Source organism: Coregonus clupeaformis, chromosome 34 (assembly GCF_020615455.1).
Source record: "Coregonus clupeaformis isolate EN_2021a chromosome 34, ASM2061545v1, whole genome shotgun sequence".
NCBI classification, from domain to species: Eukaryota; Metazoa; Chordata; class Actinopteri; order Salmoniformes; family Salmonidae; genus Coregonus; species Coregonus clupeaformis.
In genome coordinates this window covers 31,711,294-31,724,933 of record NC_059225.1, presented here as the reverse complement: position 1 = coordinate 31,724,933, position 13,640 = coordinate 31,711,294, and the positions used below count along the sequence as shown (strand labels likewise).

The following is a 13,640-nucleotide window of genomic DNA, read 5'->3' as shown; positions in this document are numbered from 1 at the left end:
ATTTTGTGAGTAGTGGATTATTTGGGCATTTGTCTGAATTTGCGTCTCAACATTACTAGCCAAAGGTGGAAAGCTGCGTCAGTTATTAACGGCTAGTGTGAAGTTAGGAAAATAAACACCTGGGACATGGGACATGCCTGGTCCTCCGGTTACAAAGACTGTTTAGTTAGTGAACGTAAAGCCCTTCAAAGGCCCACTTTCTTTAACCATGGCTGTTGAGAACTCGTTGTATTTTTTTTCTCTGCCTCTGCTTTCTAGCGGTATAGTTTGTTCATCCAAGTCTGTTTCACTGTAAAGATCTCTGTATCATATTAACTATAGTCTGACTGTATTTCTTTAATGGACCATTTCAAGGTTTAGTACATAGTTTTGAATCGAGAGACTTTACTGACATCATTTCAGTGCATGCAAAACTTCTGTAGTGAATTTCTTACACTATAGTTCATTAAGCTACCTCTTTGTTTGTAACCCCTTAACTTGAATGAACCTCAGTTAGTCAGCTACTGTTCATTCCGAAAGTATTCAGACCCCTTGACATTTTGTTACAGCCTTATTCTAAAATTGATTAAATAGTTTTTTTCCCCCCTCATCAATCTACACACAATATCCCATAATATCAAAGCAAAAACAGTAAAAAAAAAAAAAATGTTTGCAAAATGTATTAAAAACGTAAATATGACATTTACATAAGTATTCAGACCCTTCACTCAGTACTTTGTTGAAGCACCTTTGGCAGCGATTACAGCCTCGCGTCTTCTTGGGTATGATGCTATAAGCTTGGCACATCTGTATTTGGGGATTTTCTCTCATTCTTCTCTGCAGATCCTCTCATGTTGGATGAGTAGCGTCGCTGCACAGCTATTTTCAGGTCTCTCCAGAGATGTTTGATCGGGTTCAAGTCTGGGCTCTGGCTGGGCCACTCAAGGACATTCAGAGACTTGTGCCGAAGCCACTCCTGCGTTGTCTTGGCTGTGTGCTTAGGATCGTTGTCCTGTTGGAAGGTGAACCTTCACCCCAGTCTGAGGTCCTGAGCACTCTGGAGCAGGTTATCATCAAGGATCGCTCTGTACTGTACTCCGTTCATCTTTCTCACGATCCTGACTAGTCTCCCAGTCCCTGCCGCTGAAAAACATGCTCAGTTTGACCGGGTGGCCAGCTCTTGGAAGCGTCTTGCTGGTTCCAAACTTCTTCCATTTAAGAATGATGGAGGCCACTGTGTTCTTGGGGACCTTCAATGCTGCAGAAATATTTTGGTACCCTTCCCCAGATCTGTGCCTCGACACAATTACATTTTAGTCATTTAGCAGACGCTCTTATCCAGAGCGACTTATAGTTAGTGACTACATATTTTTTAAATATATTTTTTTATACTGGCCCCCCGTGGGAATCAAACCCAGAACCCTGGCGTTGCAAACGCCATGCTCTATCAACTGAGCTACATCCCTGCCGGCCATTCCCTCCCCTACCCTGGACGACGCTGGGCCAATTGTGCGCCGCCCCATGAGTCTCCTGGTCGCGGCCGGCTGCGAAAGAGCCTGGATTCGAACAAGGATCTCTAGTGGCACAGTTAGCACTGCGATGCAGTGCCTTAGACCACTGCGCCACTCAGGAGGTTATCAATCCTGTGCGTGTGTGTGTGCATGTTTGTGTGTTTCTGGTAATTTTCACTGGAGTGATGGACAAATTAACAAATGCTTGCCAATGGCCAGGGTGTTGACTAGATTACTTTTCGTAACAGGTTAGGAGAACTTACGCAGCAGGTTAGGATAATTAGGTTATGTTTAGGTAAAGGGTTAGAATGAGCTAAAATTAAGAAAAAAAACACCTTTAGACGTTAATTTGACAAAAGCTGTATTCCTTCTAGCCATGAACCTTGGCCAGTCCAGTGTTGTGTCGTGTGACTGGTTGAGTCTTCTTGGGTGCATGACGTTAAACAGATGTGCTTCAGAGCCAGCTTGAACAGTAAGCACCGAGCGACTTGGGAAACCCAGCTATTTAATTGGGAAATAAATTAAATAGCTATACTATACCTTGAATTGAGTGGAATCTACTTGCTAAAGTAAGCTAGCTAGCTAATTGCTTGTTAGCCAGCAACATTTGTCCATAAGACGAAAAGCTAATTGTTTTTCTTCACCTTTCCACAAAGTGTATGGTATGTGTTTGCTTGATATGAGGGAGTTAACCCCAGGTTATTACAGAATAGATGGAGTATGAACATAATGTGGCTGTGATCTAACAAGTTAATTCATCATACACTAGGTACTAGCCATAATTTTATATAGCTAAATATAATGACTCCATTGTTGGGAATAACATGTGGGTACACAACAGTGTCTCCGTTGCAGTCATTTAGATGTGGAGCTGCACCACAGCAAAGTCATTCCCACCACGACCCCCAAAAAATATTTCTGCCAGGTGCACTTTGAAGATGCTAGAACAGTCCACATTTACTTTTCCTCTGCAAACAAATGTATATTGACTAGAAAAACCAGACAACCCCATAGTAGAATAGTTTATCAATTTACCTAGTCGGCTTGTTGTTGTGCGTTCTAAGATAAATATTCCTCTTATGACGTTTTAAAGTGTGAGTGCCGTACTAGGGAGGCAAACGTGCATTCTGACAAGCAGTCAATGGACAACAATTGATCACAACAAGCAGTTTTAATGGCATTTGTAAAAAAAGAGGTGTATCCCAGCTTTCCATTCCTACTTTATTTTTCAACTCCTAAAATGCGTGAATTGCACCATTTTAAACCCAGAGTTTTTAGCGTTGGCATGGTTAAGCACGTTACTGCTCTGCAATTCGCCTTGAGTGCATAGGGGAGATTGGGGCTAAATGTAACACGGGTCAATTGTAGGGTAACTTCCGATAAAACGCAACCCTACCTCAAAATATTTTTGTGAGAGTGACTTAAAGATGCACTATGCAGAAATCGCTCCGCCATTTCCTGGTTGCAAAAATTCTAATAGTTCGCCTAATTTTCAGTTTATGTGACAAAACAAGCAAGTACAGTGTAGAGAATCACTGTACCATCTAAACTGCTGTGAAATATATTTTCCATAACCCAAAATATTGTATTTTCAGCTGTGTGAAGCTGGTGTACAAAACCGAAAGTAAAAGACGCAAAAACGAAACATAAGAACGGGAATCATAGAAATAGCGCACATAGATCATATCTACCGCTTCTTAGGGTGTTTTCACACTTGGTCCCTTTAAGCACATTTTTGTGAACTCAGTGTGGTTCGCTTACATTTGTGTCCAGTGTGAACACTCAAAAGAGCCCCCGAAGCGAACTGAACTGAGACCGAACTCAGACCATCTCGAGAGGTGGTCTGAGTTCGGTTCGCTTGAAGTCTGTGGCCTCCAGGTTCACTTGTCAAGAGAACTGCATTATGCCCCTTTTGACCCTTTGGGCCTACCATACATTTCTGCTGCCACTGCGCTCTGACAAGAAGTGACCTCTGTGAAATTGATCATCGCAAGCTAGCTAGTTGTTATGGCTGCAAGAGGGGTTGTTTGGTCAGTTGAGGAAACCACTGTCCTCATTCAGATTTCATGTTTGCCTTCAGAGGGATGATAATATCAAGCAACAGCTCTCAACAACACACAAGAACTCTGAGATTTATGTTCAGTTTTCTGTGAGAATTAAAGGCTTTGACAGGACCCCACTCCAATATCGAAACATTCTTTTTGTGCCAACTATATATGAAAACCTGTGATATGCTTCGGTGCAGCGGACAATCTGGCGATGTAAAAGATAAGTCCACTTTCTACCACAAACTTCATGACATCCTCAGAGCAAGTCCTTGCTCCGACCCAGGAATCATCATCGAGGGAGGAACCTGCGACATGGCTGAAACTGGTAAAGTAACTTTGGGCTAACGTTACTTGCAGGGGCAGGGGGACTACTAGTAGTAGCTAGCTGGCCAGCTGGTGGGGATGAATGGGGTTATGGGGGATAGCTGTGTCTGTTCCTGTGTGTGAGTGTGTGTGTGTGTCTCAAGAGAGAGGATCTACTAGCAGCTAGCACCATCTAGTGTGTGTGTGACTGTGAATAGAATCCAATACTAGCTAACAATCATGACAAAAGAAAAGCTCCAGTGGAAGCCCACCCCCAGCCCGAAAGACTCCAGTGACGAAGACGGCAGGAAAAAAGGGCAATAAAACAATCTTCAACAACTCACAACGGTCTTCGAAACAGAGGAAAGATCATGACGAATTCTTGCACAAAGAAGATGCCAGGCACCAGCAGGAAATGGAACTGGAGAGAGGTACCGAATGAAAGCGGCAACAAGCCCAGGACAAACATGTCCAAGCCATGATGAGGATGCTCACTCAAGTGATGAGCACTGTTGTTTCTTCAAGCAGTGCTCCTGCTCCCCCTTCATCATTTTACCCAAATTACATTGTTCCTCCTCAAAGCTCTCAAACGAAGACCTAACTTTTCACTGTCTTACCCCCATGCACCAGCCTACCCCCATGCACCAGCCTACAGATCATAGTCAGGAAACTTATGCCACCAGTCCAAGTTTTAAATGGTATGTTAGTGCCATTACTTTTGAGTTCTTAATATTCAAATCTTCATGTTGAAGTTTGTCAACATAGCATTTCAATGTTTCTGTCATTCTATTGCTGACACAATTGTAATTCGTTTTACTGTGATCGGCGAACTGGTTTGTGTTTTTTGTGATGTTGAAGTGACAGATAGGTAGAAAGAGTAGTGGAACTGAGTCCTGCTTGAGTTAAATGGTAGTGCAGACTATGAGTTTTTAGTTGTAAGAAATCCTGATGTCTTGAGAGACACAGTTTGTTAATTTTGAAGTGTTTGAATAAATAACTTTTCAACAAACTCTATGATGACTTGAACTGATTTTATTTGACATATAAATCAGTTTCATGCTAATACATGGTGAGCATTGGAAATAAAAGTTATTGTCATGTTCTGTCAGCATACCCAAGGTTATGTCTACAGTGAATCAACTCAAGTATTCAGTGCATCAAAACAACTATAATGTGAAAATGTGAACTTATTTAATTGGACATGAACTGAAAAGAATCAATTTGTTAGTGTAATTAGGGTTAATAAAATATGACTAGGGCTATTACAGTGACCGTATTACCCCCACACCGGTGGTCACGAGTCATGACCCAGTCAAATTCCACGTGACCGTTTAGTCACGGTAACTAGGCTTCTCCAAGCTCTGATGCTGCTGATGGTCATTAGTAGCCTGCTAGTAGCCTGGTACTCAGCACTCTATTGTCCCTCTAATCATTCTGACATCAATGCAAATGTAATCGAAAATCTAATCAAACACTTCATGACAGCCCATGAGAGCCCTGGTGTGTATTGACATTAAATCAACTTTGGATTTGATTATTGTATCAGACCAAGAGAACGTCTGTCAGTCAGGAGTCTTAAATATTGGTTTTAGTGATCATATGGTAACCTACTGTACCCGTAAGAAATCCAAAATGCTACTTGAGCCAGGTAATAACTACATGAATGTACAGTCTATGAAACAATACTCAAAGGAACGTTTTGTAGTACTTGGAATTTTGGATTGGTCTCATGTACTAAACTGTGATGATGTTGATCAAGCTTAGTATATTTTTAAAGATCTGTTTCTGTCTGCACTCGACTCTCTGGCTCTGATGAAACAAATTTGAATCAAACAGCGGTCACGGAAATGGATCACTTCCGAGATCTTAGACCTCATAAGGAAAAGGGATCGCTACCTGGCCAAATTCAGAAGGACAAGTCTAGATTCTGATGGTTATATTAACTGTAGAAACCAGGCAAGATACAAAATGGATAAGACCAAATCCCAACATTACATAGACGTTGTTAATGACAACTTACATCAGCCTCATAAACTGTGTAAAATGTTAAAGGACATTGGCTCAAAAACTCCCCATAAGGTAAAATCATGAAGTATTGGCCTTTTTATTGATTATGTTTTATGCTATGACCAAGCAATGGTTGCAAATTATTTTAACGCATATTTTACCACTATAGCCTCATCTCTGGTTAAGAAGTTACCGACCTGCTCTAGACGCTATGGCCAGTCTTTCATTATGAACTTTTACCATAGCAAAGGTATCACAAATTATTTGTTTGAGCTGTGCAGGGTTAACAGAGGACAACGTTTCCAATCTACTATGCTTAATGAGCACAAACAAAGCAACTGGGCTGGATAACCTTCCTGCAAGATTCATAAAGGATAGTGCTTGTGTCACTGCTAAAATGATAATGCATACTGTAAACCTTTCTATTAGTAGTAGTGCATTTCCCAATGATCTCAAAACAGCCCAGGTAGTTCTGCTCCACAAGAAGAGCAGTAAAACAAATGTGGGAAACTACAGGCCTGTGTCGATCCTCAGCACCTTATCCAAAGTTGTTGAGAGATTAGTTTTTAATCAGCTTGAGGGATACCTTCTCCTGATGGAACTGAACTACGTGGGTCTAAATGATGTAGCAGTGAATTGGTTTAGGTCTTATCTGACCAACAGAACACAAGTATGTAATGTTGGTGATGTTCTGTCGGAGGCCAAAGAAATATCCTGTGGAGTATCGCAGGGATCAATTTGAGGGCCTCTCTTATATCTTATATATGTTAATGATATGCCAGATACAGTAAAGTGCAAACAGTTTACATAGAGGAGACCCTGAGTAAGGAATTGCATTTTGTTAGAGATTGGTTGACTGACAACAAATTGTCGCTACATTTGAGAAAAACAGAATAAATTTTGTTCGGAACAAAACAGATTCCTTAAGGCTGACAAGATAAAGGTAAACTGTGCAGGCAAGGAGATTGAATCTAAAACAAGTGTAACTTATCTTGGTGTGTCCCTAGATCAATCCCTTACTGGAGACCTGATTGCTGCTAAAATTATTTTTAAAATGGCGAACAAATTGAAATATTTATATCGTAACACTAGATATTTTAACATAAAAGTTAAAAAACTGCTTGTCTCAACCTTGATTCAGTGTCATTTTGATTATGCCTGCTCTGCTTGGTATAGTGGACTATCAAAAAAGCTGAAAAAGAGAATGCAGGTCATGCAGCATAATGTTATCAGGTATATGCTGAATGTCCTCCCTAGGACCCACATAGGGGTACAGGAGTTACGGGAGGTGGGCTTGTTGCCTTTGGAGTACAGAGTGGACCAACTTAAACTTAATCATATGTTTGACATCTTAAATGATCGTGCCCCAGGTTATATGAAAAACCACATTGATAGGCATTTGTCTATGGAATAGCCTCCCCTTGGAGATCAAGCAAAGAAAAAGTATAAATAGCTTTAAAAAGCAGGCAAAGGTTTTCATTTGGATAAGGTTGTCTAAGCAAGAGAACCACTCCACTGCCCTTGTGCACCCTACTGCAGGTCAGGTGTATTTATTTGAATGATAGGTATGATGTGCAATAAATAGATTGTTTTAATGTGGAATTAATATGGTAGATTTTTATGGTTAGGGAAAAGTGCAGTGAATAGTGCAATTTTTTAGGATGTCAATATAATTGAATGTATTTATGGTTGTTGGTCATTTTGTCTTGCCTTTTAATCATTATATTTGTTATTGTTTTTACCATCAAGGACCACGTTGGAAAGAACCATTTTTATTAATACTTTCAAGTGATATCCTCTGGGTCCACATTGTACATGTCTGTTACCCAAAATAAATTCAATTCAATTCAATGAGCTCATGTTGCGCAACATTTCTGTAGGCTATGCAATTGCGTGAGAAAACAGTGTGATGGCCTCTGTTAAAAAGAGGAGGATCCCAGCAGCTTTCTATAGGCTAGACCTACTATATTTATTTCTCTACTTTCCTAATATTAAGAACATTTCTTCTCTTTATAACAGGAGTATAGCCTACCTGGCTGGCATGAAAATGAACCACGGGAAAAGTGTCCTCCATTCGCTATTTAAGTGCATAGATGGCAAGATTAAGACAATATTAAATCAAGAATATAATGGGTGACAATATTAACCTATCACTTGTGAATTATATATTATCACTTGTGAATGATGCCCAGCATAAGGCAAAAAACAAATACTTTTTTATGGCGACATTTTCGAATCATAGTTAAACACCTCATATAGGCTTAACCCATAGGCCTATATGTTTTGATAAGGTTTGTATCACAACTAAAGTAGCCAAATAACATCTTAAAATTAAGCACATGTCACGATCGTCTGAGGAAACGGACCAATACGCAGCGCGTGGAGTGAACATGATGACTTTATTTAAATCAAAGCAACCACGAAAACAACAAACAAATGACGAATGTGAAGTCCTACGGTACACTGACCAAAAGGAACAAAAACCCACAATACCCAAGAGAAAACACACAGTATAAATATGGCTCCCAATCAGAGATAACGAGCCGACAGCTGACACTCGTTACCTCCGATTGGGAGTCAATGACCAAACCTAGAAATAAACGTGACAGAAATGCAAACATAGAAAATCACCCAAAACCCAACAAAACACAATACACCCTGGCTCAAATACAAAAGTCCTGGAGCCAGAGTGTCACAGTACCCCCCCCTAAAGGTGCGAACTCCGGGCGCACCAGCATACAGTCTAGGGGAGGGTCTGGGTGGGCGTCTGTCCACGGTGGCGGTTCTGGCCCTGGTCGTGGTCCCCACCCCACCTTAGTCACTACCCGCCTCCGTAGCCTCCTCCACATGACCACCCCCCAACTAAACCCCACTGGATTAAGGGGCGGCACCGGACTAAAGGGCAGCACCGGACTAAGGGGCAGCACCGGACTAAGGGGCAGTACCGGACTAAGGGGCAGCACCAGGATAAGGGGCAGCACCGGACTCAATGGCGGATCCTGGCTGGCTGGCTCTGGCGGATCCTGGCTGGACGGCTCTGGCGGATCCTGGCTGGACGGCTCATGGCTGGCTGAAGGATCTGGCTGCTCAAGGCTGGCGGAAGGCTCTGGCTGATCCTGTCTGGCGGAAGGCTCTGGCTGATCCTGTCTGGCAGAAGGCTCTGGCTGATCCTGTCTGGCAGAAGGCTCTGGCTGATCCTGTCTGGCGGAAGGCTCTGGCTGATCCTGTCTGGCGGAAGGCTCTGGCTGATCCTGTCTGGCAGAAGGCTCTGGCTGATCCTGTCTGGCGGAAGGCTCTGGCTGATCCTGTCTGGCGGAAGGCTCTGGCTGATCCTGTCTGGCAGAAGGCTCTGGCTGATCCTGTCTGGCAGAAGGCTCTGGCTGATCCTGTCTGGCGGAAGGCTCTGGCTGATCCTGTCTGGCAGAAGGCTCTCGCGGCTCCGGTCTGGCGGACGGCTCTGACGGCTCATGGCAGACGGGCGGCTTAAGCGCCTTTGGGCAGACGGGCAGTTCAGGCCCCGTTGGGCAGACGGCAGACTCTGGCCGTCTGAGGCGCACTATAGGCCTGGTGCGTGGTGCCGGAACTGGTGGTCCCGTGCTGAGGACACGCATCTCAGGGCTAGTGCGGGGAGAAGGAACAGGCCGGACCGGGCTGGCGACGCGCACCGTAGGTTTGGTGCGAGTGGCAGGAACAGGCCGGGTCGGGCTGGCGACGCGCACCGTAGACTTGGTGCGGGTGGCAGGAACAGGCCGGACCGGGCTGGCGACGCGCACCGTCAGTTTGGTGCGAGTGGTAGGAACAGGTTGGGTCGGGCTGGCGACGCGCACCGTAGACTTGGTGCGGGTGGCAGGAACAGGCCGGGACCGGGCTGGCGACGCGCACCGTAGGTTTGGTGCGAGTGGCAGGAACAGGCCGGGCTGGGCTGGCGACGCACACCGTAGGTTCTGTGCGTGGAGCAGGAACAGGCCGGGCTGGGCTGGCGACGCACACCGTAGGTTCTGTGCGTGAAGCAGGAACAGGCCGGGCTGGGCTGGCGACGCACACCGTAGGTTCTGTGCGTGGAGCAGGAACAGGCCGGGCTGGACTGGCAACGCACACCGTAGGCCTTGTGCGAGAGGCAGGAACAGGTCGGACCGGGCTGGAGACGCGCACCGTCCCTTTGGTGCGAGGGGCCGTACCAGGCCGGACCGTACTGGGGACACACACCACTGGCTCTACCCCGGGAACTGGAACGGGCCGGACCGGACTGGATACACACCTCAGTCTCTCACGCCGTGCCTCTACATCTCCTTTCCCTCCTTTAACCAGTAGCCCCGTAACCTGGTGGCCTCTTGAATTCGCCCCTTCTCTGCCTCCGTTAGCCCCGTCGTCCAAGCCATGTGCCCCCCCAAAAAACTTTTTGGGGGTTGCCTCTCGTCCTTCCAACGATGATGGCCCTGCTGACGCCGTTGCTCCTCTCTCGCCAGGGCCTTGATCTTCCCCCCAAGGTCCCTTGCCCCCGAGCATGTCCTCCCAGGACCACGATTTGCCCACCTGGGCCATCGCCAGCCTCTCGATCTCCTTACCAGGCGCTTCCTCCCATGTCCAGCTGTCTTGCTCCTGGACACGCTGCTTGGTCCTTCTATGGTGGGTTTTTCTGTCACGATCGTCTGAGGAAACGGACCAATACGCAGCGCGTGGAGTGAACATGATGACTTTATTTAAATCAAAGCAACCACGAAAACAACAAACAAATGACGAATGTGAAGTCCTACGGTACACTGACCAAAAGGAACAAAAACCCACAATACCCAAGAGAAAACACACAGTATAAATATGGCTCCCAATCAGAGATAACGAGCCGACAGCTGACACTCGTTACCTCCGATTGGGAGTCAATGACCAAACCTAGAAATAAACGTGACAGAAATGCAAACATAGAAAATCACCCAAAACCCAACAAAACACAATACACCCTGGCTCAAATACAAAAGTCCTGGAGCCAGAGTGTCACAGTGTCACGATCGTCTGAAGAAGCGGACCAATACGCAGCGCGTGGAGTGAACATGATGACTTTATTTAATAAAGCAACCACGAAAAACAACAAATGACGATTGTGAAGTCCTCTGTAACACTGACAGAAACATGGAACAAAAACCCACAATACCCACGAGAAAACACACAGTATAAATATGGCTCCCAATCAGAGATAACGAGCCGACAGCTGTCACTCGTTACCTCCGATTGGGAGTCACCTGAATAATCACGAACAATCACCACACATAGAAATGAAACAACCAGAATACCCAACATAGAAATACACCCAAACAAGGAAAATGAACAACCCTGGCTCAATAATAAAGTCCATGGAGCCAGAGTGTCACAGTACCCCTCTAAAGGTGCGCACTCCGGGCGCACCAGCATACAGTCTAGGGAGGGTCTGGGTGGGCGTCTGTCCATGGTGGCGGTTCTGGTCCAGGTCGTGGTCCCCACCCCACCTTAGTCACTATCCGCTTCCGTAGCCCCCTCCACATGACCACCCCCAACTAAACCCACCTGGATTAAGGGGCGGCACCGGACTAAGGGGCAGCACCGGACTTAGAGGCAGCACCGGACTAAGGGGCAGCACCGGACTAAGGGGCAGCACCGGGCTAAGGGGCAGCACCGGGCTAAGGGGCAGCACCGGGCTAAGGGGCAGCACCGGACTAAGGGGCAGCACCGGTCTAAGGGGCAGCACCGGGCTAAGGGGCAGCACCGGACTAAGGGGCAGCACCGGACTAAGGGGCAGCACCGGGCTAAGGGACAGTACCTGACTAGCTGGCGGATCCTGGCTGGCTGGCTCAGGTGGATCCTGGCTGGACGGCTCTGGCGGATCCTGGCTGGCGGAAGGCTCTGGCTGATCCTGTCTGGCAGAAGGCTCTGGCTGATCCTGTCTGGCGGAAGGCTTTGGCTGATCCTGTCTGGCGGAAGGCTCTGGCTGATCCTGTCTGGCAGAAGGCTCTGGCTGATCCTGTCTGGCGGAAGGCTCTGGCTGATCCTGTCTGGCGGAAGGCTCTGGCTGATCCTGTCTGGCGGAAGGCTCTGGCTGATCCTGTCTGGCGGAAGGCTCTGGCTGATCCTGTCTGGCGGAAGGCTCTGGCTGATCCTGTCTGGCGGAGAGCTCTAGCGGCTCCGGGTCTGGCGGACGGCTCTGAAGGCTCATGGCAGATGGGCGGCTTTGCAGGCTCAGTACAGACGGGCAGTTCAGACGGCGTTGGGCAGACGGACAGTTCAGACGGCGTTGGGCAGACGGGCAGTTCAGACGGCGTTGGGCAGACGGACAGTTCAGGCGCCGTTGGGCAGACGGGCAGTTCAGGCGCCGTTGGGCAGACGGGCAGTTCAGACGGCGTTGGGCAGACGGACAGTTCAGGCCCCGTTGGGCAGACGGCAGACTCTGGCCGTCTGAGGCGCACCGTAGGCCTGGTGCGTGGTGCCGGAACTGGAGTTACCGGGCTGAGGACACGCATCTCAGGGCTAGTGCGGGAGAAGCAACAGGGCATGCTTGGCCCTGGGGACGCACCGTAGGCCTGATGCGTGGTGCCGGAACTGGAGGTACCGGGCTGAGGACACGCATCTCAGGGCTAGTGCGGGAAGCAGCAACAGGGCATGCTTGGCCCTGGGGACGCACCGTAGGCCTGATGCGTGGTGCCGGAACTGGAGGTACCGGGCTGAGGACACGCATCTCAGGGCTAGTGCGGGAAGCAGCAACAGGGCATGCTTGGCCCTGGGGACGCACCGTATCCCTGGTGCGAGTGGCCGGAACAGGCCGGGCCGGGCTGGCGAAGCGCACCGTATCCTTGGTGCGAGGGGTCGTAACAGGCCGGACCGTACTGGAGGCACACACCACTGGCTCTACCCCGGGAACTGGAACGGGCCGGACCGGACTGGATACACACCTCAGTCTCTCACGCCGTGCCTCTACATCTCCTTTCCCTACTTTGGCCAGTGACCCCCGTAACCTGGTTGCCTCTTGAATTCGCCCCTTCTCTGCCTCCGTTAGCCCGTCGTCCAAGCCATGTGCCCCCCCAAAAACTTTTTGGGGTTGCCTCTCGTCCTTCCAACGATGATGGCCCTGCTGACGCCGTTGCTCCTCTCTCGCCAGGGCCTTGATCTTCCCCCAAGGTCCCTTGCCCCCGAGCATGTCCTCCCAGGACCACGATTTGCCCACCTGGGCCATCGCCAGCCTCTCGAGCTCCTTACCAGGCGCTTCCTCCCATGTCCAGCTGTCTTGCTCCTGGACACGCTGCTTGGTCCTTCTATGGTGGGTTTTTCTGTCACGATCGTCTGAAGAAGCGGACCAATACGCAGCGCGTGGAGTGAACATGATGACTTTATTTAATAAAGCAACCACGAAAAACAACAAATGACGATTGTGAAGTCCTCTGTAACACTGACAGAAACATGGAACAAAAACCCACAATACCCACGAGAAAACACACAGTATAAATATGGCTCCCAATCAGAGATAACGAGCCGACAGCTGTCACTCGTTACCTCCGATTGGGAGTCACCTGAATGATCACGAACAATCACCACACATAGAAATGAAACAACCAGAATACCCAACATAGAAATACACCCAAACAAGGAAAATGAACAACCCTGGCTCAATAATAAAGTCCATGGAGCCAGAGTGTCACACACAGCACATTCATCCGCTTTACAAGGGGTGTAGAGCCTAACTGGCATACAGTTGAAGTCGGAAGTTTACATACACTTAGGTTGGAGTCATTAAAACTCGTTTTTCAACGACTCCACAAATGTCTTGTTAACA

General features: G+C 47.4%; 1 protein-coding gene across 8 annotated transcripts in view; it reads left to right on the top strand.

Annotated features, from left to right (window-relative positions):
• Positions 1-13,640, top strand: part of LOC121550009 (voltage-dependent L-type calcium channel subunit beta-2-like) — a 144,054-nt gene that overhangs the window by 63,380 nt on the left and 67,034 nt on the right. The gene's annotated exons all lie outside the window — the stretch shown is intronic.